The following is a 17,491-nucleotide window of genomic DNA, read 5'->3' on the forward strand; positions in this document are numbered from 1 at the left end:
AAGGTTTGACAGAGTTGAAAAGATTGTAATTAGAGGATAAGTGTACAGTTGGTTTTTCTCCTTTTATTGAAGAAAACCAAAGGGACATCATTATGTTTGAGACAAATTACAGGTCATCCAACTGTGACTGATCAGATCAATATGATCTTAGTATGTTCTACCACAGATCATGCAAAATTGTCCAGGTGAAAAGCTGGGCTGTTTAAACTTATACATCTCATGTTTCTTTTGACCTACCTTGATTCTGTCTTGCTCATGGAGTTCAGCACTTTCTCTGATGACAGCATCCTATGCTGGTGGCCCTTTGCCAGTGTCTCCATACCCTACAATCACATGTAAAGTTCTTAAAAGAGATCTTCAGGGTGTTCCAGTACTTAGAGAACTTAGAGAATCTCAGCATAATTAAATATGAAGTGACATTATTAGACAGTGGTTTGTAATACATGGGGCAGAGGGTGGGAACACACTAAGGGTTGGACATGAAGACATTAGGAAGTGATCTTATATTAATTTATACTTCAGTCAACGGGGGTTTAAATATCATTGCTTGCAAGCTAAAGGAGGGCAGTGTGGGAGAGTTGGTTCCTGAAATTTTGGTATGATTGGAGTTCTAGAAAGATGGAGGGAGAGAGTACACTTAGAGGGACTGGACATGAAAATATAAGGAAAACATTTTGTTTAGCTTGATGTCTTGATTACAATTGGAGGGAATTTGCTTTGGGGACTGGTGTACATGGTTTAAGAAATGATTTAGCTTTGTGTGATTCTTTGGCTCATGAGGATTGTGTGTCCATAAAGGCTACTTGGAAAGGAAGTAAGGTATAAAGTTATCATATTTTGATATGATTCATTATTCTTGAGAAGGGTATTCCTACTGAGACAGAAGAGAGGAGAGGACTTAATGACTCTGAGGCAATGCTGTTCATCAATCAATCAGTCTCCCTTTGATTTGTTGTACTTTGATGGATGGCACTTTTATCACTTCAGATAAAAGGATTATAATTGGACAAAGGGGGGTATAAATACAAGAAAGGGATAAAACAATAAAAACACAATAAGGAGAAGGCTAGATATTAGAGGCTAAAAGCATCACCTAAAGAGATGCAAAGATCTATTATAGTAGAGGGAAAGAAAGAAGGGAGGGTGTAGGTAGAGTCCCTTTACCAGACATCATATGTTGAGTCCCACTAATAGACTCCCTCCATCTTCCCCAGGGGAGCGTCAGAGGGGCAGGAGGCAAGGATGACTAAGGAGACAAGTACTCCATAAAGATCTCCAAGTGTGGGGCAGCTAGGTGGCACAGTGGATAAAGCACCTGCCCTGGAGTCAGGAGTACCTGGGTTGAAATCTGGTTTCAGACAATAATTACCTAGCTGTGTGGCCTTGGGCAAGCCACTTAACCCCATTTGCTTTGCAAAAAAAAAAAAAAAAAACAAAACCTAAAAGATCTCCAAGTGTTCCATTTATTCACCAAAACACCAGTGCCTAAACACCTTTCCAGTCTCTAAGCCACTACCACTACCATGGCACTTAGTAAGATAAGACTGTGGTGTTCAAGGACACCAGGTGAAGATAATTCATAATACTCTCATAAACAACAGTTCTTAAACAGGTGTGGACATTTAATTAATCCTATTCAATAGATTTGACACACAAATGAAATTTCATATATTCTCACATGGGTTTCAAAATCTACCCTACATGGAAGTGGGGAGGGAGTAAAGGGAAAGAAAAGGGAAGAAGGGACTGAGAAAAGAGAAGGAGAAGATATAAGTCAAAGTGACCTGAAAGGTAAAATTAAAAAGAAAAGTTTAAGGAGAAAGGGAGCAAAACACTGTTGAGGAGGAATAAGAGGAAAGGAAAGTACAAATAGGGAAAGATGATATGGAGAAATAGGAAGATTTAGTAATCTTAATTGAAAATGTGAATAGTATGAACCCTCCCATAAAACAGAACCAGAAATCCAAATGGACCAAAAACCAGAAATCTACAATATGTTGTTTACAAGAAATACTTTTGAAGCAGAGAGATAGACACAGAGTAAAGGTAAAAGACTGAAGCAAAATATATTATGCTTCAGTGGAAGTAAAAGAATCAGGGGTAGCAAGCCTGATCTCAGACAAAACAAAAGCAGAAATAGGTCTCATTTAAAGGGATACGGAAGGAAACTACATCTTTTTTTTGAAACTACATCTTCTTCAAATGCACCATAGGCAATGAAGGTATATATTCAACATATAAGCACCTACTGGCATAGCATCCAAATTCTAAGAGGAGAAGCTGAATGAATTACAAGGAAACATAGATAGCAAAGGTATAATAATGGGGGACCTCAGACTTTCTCTTTCACAACAAGATATATCTAACCACAAATTAAACAAGATGGAGGTTAAGGAGGCGAATAAAATCTTAGAAAACTTAGATATGATAGACCTCTGGAGAAAACTTAATGGGGATAGAAAAAATGTACCTTCTTCTCTTCAGTACATGACACCTATACCAAAACTGTACTCGGGCAACAAAAACCTTAAAATCAGGTACAGAAAGGTAAGTATAATAAATTCATGCCTTTTCAGATCATAATACAATAAAAATTACATGTAATAAAGGGTCATGGAAAGAAAACCAAAAATTAAATGGAAACTGATTAACTTAATTTGAAAGAACATGTGGATTAAACAACAAATTAAAGAAATAATCAATCATATCATCCAAAAAATGATTACAATGAGATATAACAAAATTTATGGGATGCAGTCAAAGCAGTGTTAAGAGCTAATTTTATACCTCTAAATGTTTATATGAATACAATAGAGAAAGATCAATGAATTGCATAGGCAACTAAGAAAGCTAGAAAGGAGGACACATAAAAGTTCTCCAATTAAATACCAAATTGGAAATTCTGAAAAATCAAAGGAAAGATGAATAAAATTGAAAGAAAGAAAACCATCAATCTACTAAATAAAACTAAGTTGGTCTTATGGAAAAAATCAATGAAATAGATAAACCTTTCCAAGTGAACATTGTACAAAAATATTGTAAGTTGATCAACCTTGATGGATACACCTCTTCCCAGCAGTTCTTAGAGTTAGGAAAACACTGGGAGACTTGTTATGGATATTGCTATCCACATTCACAGGAAGAAAAGCAAAATAAAACAAAACCAAAAGCCCTTCAGAATCTGAATGAACACTTCATTCACTTTTTATGAATTTCTCTTAATTTTTTCCTTGCTATCTCATGATTTTCTTTCTTTTCTCTTAGCCCTAATTTTTTCTTACAGAAAATGTCTAATCTATAAACAAGTTAAACACAAATGTATATGTATAATGTTCACCAGACTGTTACTGCTGAGTGGAGGTGGATGGGAAAGGAGGGTGGAAGGAAATTGATGCTGATGATGTCTGTCCTTTATTCTCAAAGAAGACCATGACATCAGGGAGGGGATATCAAGACAAGCACATGGACTAGATTTGAGCGAGTGGGTGCCATGCTGTCACCAGTCTAACTTTCTCCTTTGAAATCATATGGATCTAGTGGCCAGATATGAGTCAGGATGACTGGAGATGACCCTAGATATGAGACAAAATGTACCCAAGATCACACAACTAGTAAATGCAAATTGTCAGTGGTTGGATTTGACTCCACAGCCAGTGATCCCTAGGCTGAGAGATAGGACCCTCTGGGTCTCCCTTCTCCTCTGACCTTGGATGAGAATCTCTCTTCTCCCTTTATGACCTTGGATGAGAATCAATTAACAAGGAGCAGCTAGGTGGCACAATGGATAGAGCATATGCCCTGAAGTCAGGAGGACCTGAGTTCTAATTTGAACTGAGAGACTTATTGCCTAGCTCTGTGACCTTGGGCAAGTTACTTAACCCCTTTGCCCAGCAACAAACAAAAAAAAAGAAAATGACCATCAATGAACAAGCTGGCACCAATTATTGTTCCCTGGTCCAGCAGGTCACCTCTCCCCATTTCCCTCTTTAATTTTCTCATATGTACCAGAATAGAGCCAATTCACTTTGTTCTCTGTCACTGGACAAGCTGTGCTATAGAACACTAGACTGGCAGTCAGGAGGACTTGAGTTCAAATCTGGAAGGAAAGTAGGTAACATAAATATGCATATGCATTTGGATGAATGTTGAAAAAACTTTCATAACATGTAATTGAAAAAACAAAATATCAATTGGGAAGGAAAAATCATCTAGTTATTCAAACATTTCCAAGTCAACAGAATTTTCACTATCTCAAACGCTAAGGATAACAAGGGAAGTAAAAACAGGGATTGTGCCCAAGCTATCCCTGATCTGCCAGAAAGGCAAAGGGTCTTTTGGGGATTTGAGACCTAAGATGTGCAACAAATCATTAATAAACACTAAATCTATTTTGACAAAAAAAATAAAATGAAGGAATTGGATGACATGGTCTCTTAAGCCACTTAAAATTCAATTTCTGATAACATCACAGACAATGTATTGTCTGTGTATATACAGAATCTAGGTATTGACTTCCAGAAATAAGAATTTCTTTTCTTTTCTATGATTATTAAATTTTATTTTCAATTAATGGGGTAAAACAGCATAATGGTACAATAAAATGATAATTACATGAGAATTTTCAAATCTACATACAACAAATTATACAACAAAATTATCATACAAATTTCTTTTTTCTTCCCCCCTCACCCTAGAGGTGGTTATCAATAGTCACATCCATTTCATTATTCTACTATATTCGATGTTATTTTATTCTTTTCTTTCTATTCTATTCTATTCTATTCTATTCTATTCTATTCTATTCTATTCTATTCTATTCTGTTCTGTTCTGTTCTGTTCTGTTCTATTCTATTCTATTCTATTCTATTCTATTCTATTCTATTCTATTCTATTCTATTCTATTCTATTCTATTCCATTCCAATCTATTCTATTCCTTTCTATTCTATTCCTTTCTATTCTATTCTATTCTATTCTATTCTATTCTATTCTATTCTATTCTATTCTATTCTATTCTATTCTTTTCTACTAGAGATCAGCTCTTTTTCTGGGTAGAGATCATGTCTTTCTTCATATATCCTTTATAGTTAATTTGGGAATTTATAATAGTCAAAATAAATTACTCAGTCATCCTTAAAATAGCATTGCTCTTTCTGTATATAATGTTCTCTGTATTCTGTTCATTTTGCTATTCATTATTTCTTTGGGGTTTTTTGTTTGGTTGGTTTTTTGGAGGGGGGTTGCAAGTCAGGGGGGATAAGTGACTTGCCTAAGGACACACAGCTAGGTAATTATTAAGGGTCTGAGGCCGGATTTGAACTCAGGTCCTCCTGACTCAGGAGCTGGTGCTCTATCCACTGTGCCACCTGGCTACCCCTATTCATAATTTCTTGCAAGTCTTTAAATGTTTTTGAAAACATTGAGCTCATCTTTTCTTACACACACACACACACACACACACACACACACACACACGAACACACAAATATATATCACAAGATTATTATTCTATCACAATCATGTACCAGAGTTTTTTTGACCACTCCCCAATTTATGGGCATCCCTGAAATTTTCAGTTCATTTCCACAACATTCAGAGCTGCTCTAAATGTTACAGAACTTATAGATTCTTTTACTTTTTTCCCCCTTTATTATCTTTTTTTTTAGGTTTTTGCAAGGCAAATGGGGTTAAGTGGCTTGCCCAAGGCCACACAGCTAGGTAATTATTAAGTGTCTGAGACTGGACTTGAACCCAGGTACTCCTGACTCCAGGGCTGGTGCTTTATCCACTGCACCACCTAGCTGCCCCTCCCCTTATTATCTTTTGCAATAGACCAAGTGTATTATTTCTGGGTGAAACCTTAATAACTTTCCGGCATAATTCCATGCTGTTCATCAAAATGGTTGGATCACTTCACAGTTCCATCAACAAGGAATTAGTCTCTCAATTTTCACACCTTTCCTCCAACATTTCCTCCCGGCATCCTTGTTTCACTCCTGATTTTATTGGGAATGCTGCTAGCTTATCACCATCACATATAATGCTTGCTGATGGTGTCAGATAGATACTGCTTATCATTTTAGGGACAAATCCATTTATTCCTATTGTCTCCAATGTTTTTAGTAGGAATGGGTGCTGTATTTTGTCAAAGGTTTTTTCAGTATCTACTGAAATTTGATTCCTGTTAGGTTTCTTATTGATATTGTCAGTTATGCTGAAGATTTTCCTAATATTGGTCTGGGAAGCAGCCTCCGCCAGTAAATTAAAGGAGAAAGTAATAAAATCAAAAGCAAGAAAATTATTGAAATAATAAAATCAAGAGTTGGTTTTATGAAAAAAACAATAAAGCAGATAAACCTATGGGTAATTTCATTAAAAAAGAAAGAAGAAAACCACAATACTAGTATCAAAAATGAAAAAGGTGAACTCATCACCAATGAGGAGGAAATTAAAGTAATAATTCAGAACTATTTTGCCCAACTGTATGCCAATAAATTTGATAGACTAAGCGAAATAGATGAATGTTTACAAAAAGCTAGAAATTGCACACATTAAATAAAGAGGAAATTAAATACCTAAACAACCCTATCTTAGAAAAAGAAATTCAACAAGCCATCATTGAACTGCCTAAGAAAAAAATCTCCAGGGCCTCATGGATTCACAAGTGAACTCTATCAAGCATTCAAGGAAGAATTGATCTCAATTCTGTATAAACGATTTGAAAAAATAGATGGAGATGAAACTCTGCGTAATAACTTCTATGACAACAATATAGTGCTGACAGTATTGAGATCTCTAGAAGCCTTGTAACCTGGGGGAGGGTGTACTCAATGGGTTGGCCAGTAGGGGATACCAGAAGATTCTCTGGATTCTTTGTGTGAGCAACATCTGTGCTGTCCTTGAATAATCTGGGCTGGGCCTCAGGTTTAATCAACAATCAGAGCTGGGGGATAAGCAGCCCAAACCAGGTTTTTTGCTCAAGATGCTAACACCTGGTCTGGTTCTGTGTTTGTCACACTCTCTCAGGAATGGGGGTGGGGGAGTAGGGGTAGCGGTGGGGATGGGGAGCTCAGTTAGAAACATGGGAACTCTGCTCAAAACATAGGAGTTCAAGACCCAGATTTATACTTTTCAGAAGTTGTGTTTTCAGGGGTACAGAAGAGGGGAATGTATCTAGTTATCGTAAGCAATGTTGCTTATCAGTCAGTCAGTCTTTGACAATGGTACTTCTAGCAGGGCAGATGAAAAGAGTTAGATTTTGACAGAGGGTTTGTAGGAAAAAGAAAGGGGTAAAACAATACAGACATTAAAAAGCAGGACTAAAGTAGGAAAAGGTTAGGCATTAGTGTAGAAATGGCACCAGGTGAAGAGGCAAAAAGACTTTTTAAAGTAGAGAGAAGGAAAGGGAGGTATGAACTTTGAGTAAATCTTACTCTCAATAGATTTTGCCTAGAGAGGGAATAACACATTTCCAACTGGGTTTCAAAATCTATCCTATGCTACAGAGAAGTAGGGGAGGGCAAGGGAAAGGGAAAGAAAGGGTAAAAAAGAATTGATAAAAGGGAAGACAAATGTAAAAGTAAAAATAAAGATAAAGTTAAAATTTGAAAGAAAAAAATTAAAGAAGGCAGCAAAACCTTGGTAAGGAGGAATAAGAGGAAGGAAAGGAAAAAGTATAAATGAGGAAAGAAAACATAGAAGGAAGTATAGAATTAGTAATCTTAACTATAAATGTGAACGGAATGAACTCTCCCATAAAACAGAAGCAGTTAGTAGAGTGGGTTAAAAAACAGAATCCTACAATATCAAGACCTTAGGGTCCCCTGAGGCATGATCATCATCTTTTTACTTGACTCTGACAGACAGGAAGTTATTCTGTATATCCAACGGAAATTCATTCCTTCTTCTCCCATCCATTATTCTTAGTTCTATCTAGGGCAAGGTAAAATCATTTTCAATCTACTGACATATGGCAACCCTCTTAGGAGTTAAATTCAGCCAGTGAGTGTCCAGTTAAATATTCCCAGAACCTTCAAATAATTTTCACTTCACTTCCCATCATCCTTATTGTTACTCAGGAAGTTCTTTGTTTGAAAACTGCATATTCACCTACTTTGACCATTTATCAATCAGGAAATGACTTGAAATCTTAAAAAATTTGATTCAATTCTGTATATATTTTAGAAATGTAACCTTTAGCATATCCCCTAGTTGTGAAAAGAGTTACCTATTTTCTGTTTTTCTTCTAATCTTGGTTATACTGGTTTTGTTGGTGCAAAGACTTTTAAAGTTAACATAATCAAAATCCTCTACTTCGCAAATTTTCATATACTCTATTTCTTGCTTGGTCATAAATGTTTCCCCTTTCCATAGATCCAAGGGATAGAGTATTTCTTGATCTCTTTAATTGGCCTTTAGTATCACACAGTATGTCTAAATCTTGTATCTATTTTGACCTTATCTTGGTACAGGGAGTGCCATAAAGATCGATGCTTAGTTTTTATCATACTAGTTTTCAGTTTTCCCTGCAGTTCTTATCGCAGAAGCTAATGTCTTGAAGCTAACGACCTGAATGGGGCCTCAAAGGTCAATCACTGGCATATTAACTAGGAATTCCAACACAAACTCAAGTGGTAGATTACTATAGTCATTTACTACTGTTTCGATTATACCTATTCTAATCGACTGATCCATTACTGTATTTCTCAGCCACTTCCAGGCAGTTTTGATAATTGCTGCTTTATAGTATAGTTTTAGTTCTGGTACAGCTAGGCCAGCCTCCTTTGCTTTTTTTTCCCCCCCATCAATTCCCTTGATATTCTTGAACTTTTGCTGTTTCAGATGAATTTTATTACTACTTTTTCTAGCTCTGCTAAATACTTTTATGGTAATTTGATTGCAATGGCACTGAATAAATAATTTAATTTGGGTAGAATTGTCATTTTTATTATATTAGTTCAACCCAAGAAGGAGAAGTTGGTGATTTTTCAGTTGTTTAGATCTGGCTTTATTTGTTTGACAAGTATTTTGTAAACGTGTTCATACAGTTTCTGTGTTTGTCTTGGGAGGTAGATTCCCAAAAATTTAATGTTGCCCACAGTTACTTTAGATGGAAATGTTCTTTCTATCTCTTGCCTTTGGGCTTTGTTTACATATAAATGTGTGTGTGTGTGTGTGTGTGTGTGTGTGTGTGTGTGTGTGTGTGTGTGTGTGTGTGTGTGTGTGTGTGTGTGTGTGTGTGTAAATGCTAATAATTTATGTGGATTTATTTTATATCTTGCTGCTTCTTTCAAGCACTTTTTAAGTTGATTTTCTAGGGTTCTGCAAAATGTGAAAGTTTTGATTCCTCATTGCCAAATCTAATTCATTCAGTTCCTCTTTCTTCTATTATTGCTAAAGTTATAAATTCTGATATTATATTGAAATGTAATGGTGGCAATGAGCATCCTTGATCACCCAAGATTTGATTGAAAATGCTTCTAGTTTATCCACATTGCTTCTAATGCTTGCTGAAGTTTCGATAGATAATGCTTTTTATCTTAAGGAAAACTGCATTTATTCCTATATTCTCTTGCAGTTTTAACAGGAAATAGATGCTCTATTTTGTCAAAGGCTTTTTAAGTAGCGTTTAAGATAATCATATGATTTCTGTTGGTTTTGTTATTGATATGTTGAGTGTTTTCCTAATATTGAACCCTCCCTGATACCTGGTATAAATCCTAGCTGATCATGTTGTATTATCCAGGAATAACTTGTTGTAATCTTTTTCCTAAAATTTTGTTTAAAATTTTTGCATCTATATCCATTAGGGAGTTTGGTTTATAATTTTCTTTATCCATTTTGGTTCTTCCTGGTTTGGGGATCATCACCATATTGGTATTATGAAAGGAATTTGGCAGAACTTCATCTTCTCCTATTTTCTTAAATAGTTAATGTAGAATTGAAATTCATTATTCCTCACATGAATGGTATAATTCACTTGCAAATTCATCTAGACCTAGAGTCTTGTTCTTAAGGAGTTATTTGATTATTTCAATTTCTTGTTCTAAAAAGAGATTATTTAAGTTTTTCATTTCTTCTTCTGTAAGTCTGGGAATTTTATATTTTTATCAATTTTCATGCATTTCACTTAGGTTATCAAATTTATATGCATACAATTGAGCAAAATAACTCCAAATCATATCTTTAATTTCCTCCTCATTGGTAGTGAGTTCACACTTTTCAATTTTGGTACTGGCAATTTTGTATTCTTCTTTCATTTCTTTAATGAGAGTAACCAAAAATTTATCTATTTTATTCATTTTTTTCATAAAACCAACTCAGTTTTTTATTACAGCAACATTTTTTCATGTTTTCAATTTTGTTAAACTTTGATTATTAGAATTTCTTTTTTAGTATGTAATTGTGTATTTTTAATTTGTTTTTTCCTAACTCTTCAGTTCTATATCTAATTTATTGACCTCCTCTTGCTCTATTTTATTCACTGTAAGCATTTAGAGCAATAAAAGTTCCCCTAAAAACTAGTTTGGCTGCATCCCATAACCTTTGCTATGATTTCTCATTGTTGTAATTTTCTTGGATGAAATAGTTGATTATCTTTCTGATGTGCTGTTTGATTCAGTCGTTGTTTAAAATTGATTATTTAACTTCTAATTAATTTTTGATTTATGTCTCCATGCCTTTAATTACATGTCATTATAATTGCATAATTATCTGAAGTACATACATTTATTATTTCTGCCTTTCTGCATTTGATTGTAAGGTATTTATGCCCTAGTACATGATCAATTTTTATTTAGGTGCCATGTGCTGCAGAGAAAAAGGTATAGTCTTTTCTATCCTCATTCAGTTTTCTCCAGAGGTCTATCATATCTGTTTTCTAAGATTTTATTCACCTTTTTAACTTCCTTCTTGTTTATTTTGTGGTTAGATTTATCTATTTCTGAGAAAGGGAAGTTGAGGTTCTCCACTATTATAGTTTTGCTCTCTATGTGTCCTTGTAAATCATTCAACTTCTTCTCTAAGAATTTGGATGCTTTATCAATTGCTGCATATATGTTCAATAACGTCATTACTTCATTGCCCATGTTGCCTTTAAGGAGATGTAGTTTCCTTCCTTATCACTTTTATTGAGAGCTATTTTTGCTTTTATTTTGTCTGAGATCAGGTTCACTGTTCCTGATATTTTAACTTCTGCTAAGGCATAATGTACTCTGCTCCAGGCTTTTACTTTTGCTCTGTGTGTAACTCTCTGCTTCAGATATGTTCCTTGTAAACTGGCTGAATGCTTCTCCAGAATCTTGTTTGTGAAATTCTGATTCAGTGTGTTTCATGGAAGGATATGATGTTGGGGTGGTCTGAGCTCTCCCCCTGGCTTCAGCATCATGATGGTAGGATTCATTCCCCTTTCCTTGTGGTCTTTTACCCCTGTATCATGCTGCTACTACTCTACCTCATCCTGGACAATTCCATCCCTCAGAATCCTTTACCTTCATGCACCTACCTGGAGTCTCTCTACTGACCAAGTAAAATAATCATCATCATAATTTCTAATAAGAATAAGAGCTTGCACGTATAAGGTGTTCTAAATTTGCAAAGCACTTTACTTAGGTTATCACCTTTGAATCTCACAAGAACCTAATAAGCAAGGGGCTATTATTATCTCTCTTCCATAGATGAGGAAATTGAAATAAAGGAACATGAAGTGGTTTGCTCAGAAAACAAACCAATGAGTGTCTGAAATAGGATGGGAACTCAGATCTGCCTGACTTCAATTTCAGTGCTTCACCCACTACAATACTGAGTTGCTTCCGAAGAGGACACACAATCTGCATCATACAAATGGGATTGGGAATCCATACCATTTGGGTTGCCCAGGATCAACTATAATGCTCCCCACCCTGGATTCTGAACGAGTGTTCTCAGGATGCACTCCATCATTTTATTCCCTTTTTCCTAAACTGAATTATACCCAAGTGTTGGAGTTCCTAGTTAATATGCCAATGATTGAGCTTTGAGGCCCCATTCAGGTCCTGACTGTAGGCCCCAGGTAGGATTCAGTGGGGTTTTTTAATTTTTTAAAGTTTAAATTTTATTTTTCCCATTATGTGCAAAAACAACATTCAACATTTGTTTCTTACAATTGAGTTCCAGAGAATGAAAGCAATTTGACATAGGTTATACATTTGTAGTCATGCAAAACATATTTCCATATTAGTCATGTTGTAAAATAAACATAGACAGAAATGATATCTCTAGAAAAATAGTTGGAAAACTATGCTTTGATCTGTATTCGGACTCGATCTGTTCTTTTTCTGAGGATGGATAGCATTTACATCATAAGTCCTTCAGAATTGTCTTGGAACATCATATTGCTGAGAATAGTTAAGCCATTCCCAGTTGATTATTTTACAATATTGTTGCTATTGTGTGGAACATTTTCCTGGTTCATGCATTCCCAAAATTCTTTTCAGGGTCTTCTGAAAGACTCTAGCTTATTACTTCTTATACACAATAATATTCCGTCACAATCATACACCACAACTTGTACAGTCATTCCTAATCTCTGGTTTTCTAATTCTTTGGCACCAGAAAAGAATTATAATACGTATTTTTGGCCATGTAAGTCCACTTTTTTATAGCTTTGGAATACCACACCTAGTTCTAGTATTACAACTCTTTGGGTATATTTCAAATTGATATACATTATCAGGACCTAATTCCACCAACAATGCTTGGGTGTCTCCATTTTCCCACACCCCCCTCCAACATTTGTCATGTCTTTTCTGAGTGTGGTTTGACTTTCTTGAGTCAGTCACTCACAAGTCTCGTTCCTGCTTTTGTGGGACCTGATCTTTACTGGGGTGGCCTAGTGGAATTGGCTTTCCAACAGAGGGCTGGAAAATTCTTTCATCCCCATCCTTTGGTGGTTTCTGCCATGTCAAAATTTTTTTAAGGCATTCTTTAAAGATGTTCCAAGGGGGTTGCAGGGCTGTTCAGGCGAGGCCCTGCCTTTTCTCTATCATCTTGGCTCCCTATTGATTTTAAAGGGAACTCTCCTGACTTGTAGGATCATGGGTAGATATGGATTTTGAGGAGAAACTTGTCAATAAAAGATATATTTGTGCACTTCCACTTCTAGTGCAGGGAGAAGTAGGGTTGGAATAATAGCACCTGAATATGAATCATTCCTCTGCTGCTAACTCTGTAAACATAGGCAAGTCACTTTACATCTATTGGCCTCAGGCACCTTAGCTCTAAAATGGGGATAGTGATCTAGATTGTTATAAGATATATTCAGCTCTGAATGCCATGAGTACATGGTCTTGGGGAAAAATATCCATTACCCAAAGTCTATGGAAATAGAAAACTTGAGGCATGGTCTACCTCCTATGCTCCTCAGTGGGGAGCAATTTCTGTTTGGGAGAAAGTGAGCTAGGAAGTCTCCATCTCTAAGCTTCATCATCTTAAGAATGATGAGATTTATGAAGAGACAGAAGGAGAGGATTTAAGAAGTGATTATATTGTGAGTACATGAGCCTTGGTGCATGTGACTAGTGGCTCAAAGATGCCCCCTACATTAACTATTTAAGAAAATAGGAGAAAATGAAGTTCTGCCAAATTCCTTTCATAATACCAATATGGGGCAGCTAGGTGGCATTGTGGATAAAGCATTGGCCCTGGAGTCAGGAGTACCTGGGTTCAAATCCAGTCTCAGACACTTAATAGTTACCTAGCTGTGTGGTCTTGGGCAAGCCTTGCAAAAAAAAAACTTTAAAAAAAAGACAAAACATAATACTAATATGGTGCTGATCCCCAAACCAGGAAGAACCAAAATGGATAAAGAAAATTATAAACCAAACTCCCTAATGGATATAGATGCAAAATTTTTAAACAAAATTTTAAGAAAAAGATTATAACAAGTTATTCCTGGATAATACACCATGATCAGTTAGCATTTATACCAGGTATCAGGGAGGGTTCAATATTAGGAAAACACTCAACATATCAATAACAAAACCAACAGAAATCATATGATTATCTTAAATGCTACTTAAAAACCTTTAACAAAATAGAGCATCTATTTCCTGTTAAAACTGCAAGAGAATATAGGAATAAATGCAGTTTTCCTTAAGATAAAAAGCATTATCTATCGAAACTTCAGCGAGCATTAGAAGCAATGTATATCAACTAGGAGCATTTTCAATCAAATCTTGGGTGATCAAGGATGCTCATTGCCACCATTACATTTCAATATAATATCAGAAATTATAACTTTAGCAATAAGGGAAGAAAGAGAAACTGAAGGAATTAGATTTGGCAATGAGGAAGCAAAGCTTTCACACTTTGCAGAACCCTAGAAAATCAACTTTAAAAAAAATTGCTTGAAACAAGTAGCAAGATATGAAATAGATTCACATAAATCATTAGCATTTATAGATATACATACATATATATTATATATAATATATATATGAAAAACAAAGCCCACGGGCAAGAGATATAAAGAGAAATTCCATCTAAAGTAACTGTGGGCAACATTAAATTTTTGGGAATCTAACTCCCAAGACAAACACAGAAACTATATGAACACGTTTACAAAATACTTGTCAAACAAATAAAGCCAGATCTAAACAACTGAAAAATCATCAACTACTCCTTCTTAGGCTGAACTTATATAATAAAAATGACAATTCTACCCAAATTAAATTATTTATTCAGTGCCATCGCAATCAAATTACCATAAAAGTATGTAGCAGAGCTAGAAAAAAGTAGTAATAAAATGCATCTGAAACAACAAAAGTTCAAGAATATCAAGGGAATTGATGGGGAAAAAAAAGCAAAGGAGGCTGGCCTAGCTGTACCAGAACTAAAACTATACTATAAAGCAGCAATCATCAAAACTGCCCAGTACTGGCTAAGAAATATAGTAATGGATCAGTTGATTAGAATAGGTATAAAAGAAACAGTAGTAAATGACTATAGTAATCTACCATTTGACTTTGTGTTGGAATTCCTAGTTAATATGCAAATGATTGACCTTTGAGGCCCTATTCAGGTCATTAGCTTCAAGACATCAGCTTCTGGGAAAAAGAACTGCAGGGAAAACTGAAAACTAGTATGATAAAAACTAAGCATTGATCTTTATCGCAATCCCTTTACCAAGATAAGGTCAAAATCGATACAAGATTTAGACATACTGGGTGATACTAAAGGCCAATTAAAGAGATCAAGAAATACTCTATGCCTTCAATCTATGGAAAGGGGAAACATTTATGACCAAACAAGAAATAGAGTATATGAAAAATTGCAAAGTAGAGGATTTTGATTATGTTAAATTTATAAGTCTTTGCACCAACAAAACCAATATAACCAAGATTAGAAGAAAAACAGAAAGTGGACAACTCTTTTCACAACTAAAGGTTGAATTTCTAAAATATATATACAGGATTCAATCAAATTGTTTAAGATTTCAAGTCATTTCCTGATTGATAAATGGTCAAAGTAGGTGAATATGCAGTTTTCAAACAAAGAACTTCCCGAGTAACAATAAGGATGATGGGACATCAAGTGAAAATTATTTGAAGGTTCTGGGAATGTTTAACTGGACACTGACTGGCTGAATTTAACTCATAAGAGGGTTGCCATATGACAGTAGATTGAACATGATTTTACCTTGCCCTAGATAGAACTAAGAATAATGGATGGGAGAAGAAGGAATGAATTTCCATTGGATATATAGAATAACTTCCTATCAGTCAGAGTCATGTAAAAAGATGATGAGCATGCCTCAGGGGACCCTAAGCTCTTGATAACTGAGGATATTTTAGAAAGAACTGGCTGAATGCTTCTCCAGAATCTTGTTTGTGAAATTCTGATTCAGTGTGTTTCATGGAAGGATATGATGTTGGGGTGGTCTGAGCTTTCCCCCTGGCTTCAGCATTATGATGGTAGGATTCATTCCCCTTTCCCTGCACCCTTGTGGTCTTTTACCCCTGTATCATGCTGCTACTACTCTACCTCATCCTGGACAATTCCATCCCTCAGAATCCTTTACCTTCATGCACCTACCTGGAGTCTCTCTACTGACCAAGTAAAATAATCATCATCATAATTTCTAATAAGAATAATAGCTTTCACTTATAAGGTGTTTTAAGTTTGCAAAGCACTTTACTTAGGTTATCATCTTTGAATCTCACAACAACCTTATAAGCAAAGGGCTATTATTATTGTCTCTCTTCCATAGATGAGGAAAGTGAAATAAAGCAACATAAAGTGGTTTGCACAGCAAACAGGCCAATGAGTGTCTGAAATAGGATTGGAACTCAGATCTGCCTGACTTCAAAGTCACTGCTTCATCCACTACAATACTGAGTTGCTTCCGAAGAGGACACACAATCTGCATCATACAAATGGGATTGGGAATCCATACCATTTGGGTTGCCCAGGATCAACTATAATGCTCCCCACCCTGGATTCTGAACGAGTGTTCTCAGTATGCACTCCATCATTTTACTCCCTTTTTCCTAAACTGAATTATACCCAAGTGCTGCAATTCCTAGTTAATATGCCAATGATTGAGCGTTGAGGCCCCACTCAGGTCCTGACTGTAGGCCCCAGGTAGGATTCAGTGGGGTTTTTTAATTTTTCAAATTTTAAATTGTATTTTTCCCATTATGTGGAAAAACAACATTCAACATTTGTTTCTTACAATTGAGTTCCAGAGAATGAAAGCAATTTGACATAGGTTATACATTTGTAGTCATGCAAAACATATTTCCATATTAGTCATGTTATAAAATAAACATAGAAATGATATCTCTAGAAAAATAGTTGGAAAACTATGCTTTGATCTGTATTCGGACTCGATCTGTTCTTTTTCTGAGGATGGATAGCATTTACATAAGTCCTTCAGAATTGTCTTGGAACATCATATTGCTGAGAATAGTTAAGCCATTCCCAGTTGATTATTTTGCAATATTGTTGCTATTGTGTGGAACATTTTCCTGGTTCATGCATTCCCAAAATTCTTTGCAGGGTCTTCTGAAAGACTCTAGCTTATTACTTCTTATACACAATAATATTCCATCACAATCATACACCACAACTTGTTCAGTCATTCCTAATCTCTGGTTTTCTAATTCTTTGGCACCAGAAAATAATTATAATATATATTTTTGGATATGTAAGTCCTCTTCTTTTTTTATAGCTTTGGAATACCACACCTACGTCTAGTATTATAACTCTCTGGGTATAATTTCAAATTGATATACATTATCAGGACCTAATTCCACCAACAATGCTTGGGTGTCTCCATTTTCCCACACCCCCCTCCAACATTTGTCATGCCTTTCTGAGTGTGGTTTGATCTTCTTGAGTCAGTCACTCACAAGTCTCGTTCCTGCTTTTGTGGGACCTGATCTTTACTGGGGTGGCCTAGTGGAATTGGCTTTCCAACAGAGGGCTGGAAAATTCTTTCATCCCCAACCTTTG

The sequence above is a fragment of the Macrotis lagotis genome, chromosome X, assembly GCF_037893015.1.
Source record: "Macrotis lagotis isolate mMagLag1 chromosome X, bilby.v1.9.chrom.fasta, whole genome shotgun sequence".
NCBI lineage: Eukaryota > Metazoa > Chordata > Mammalia > Peramelemorphia > Peramelidae > Macrotis > Macrotis lagotis.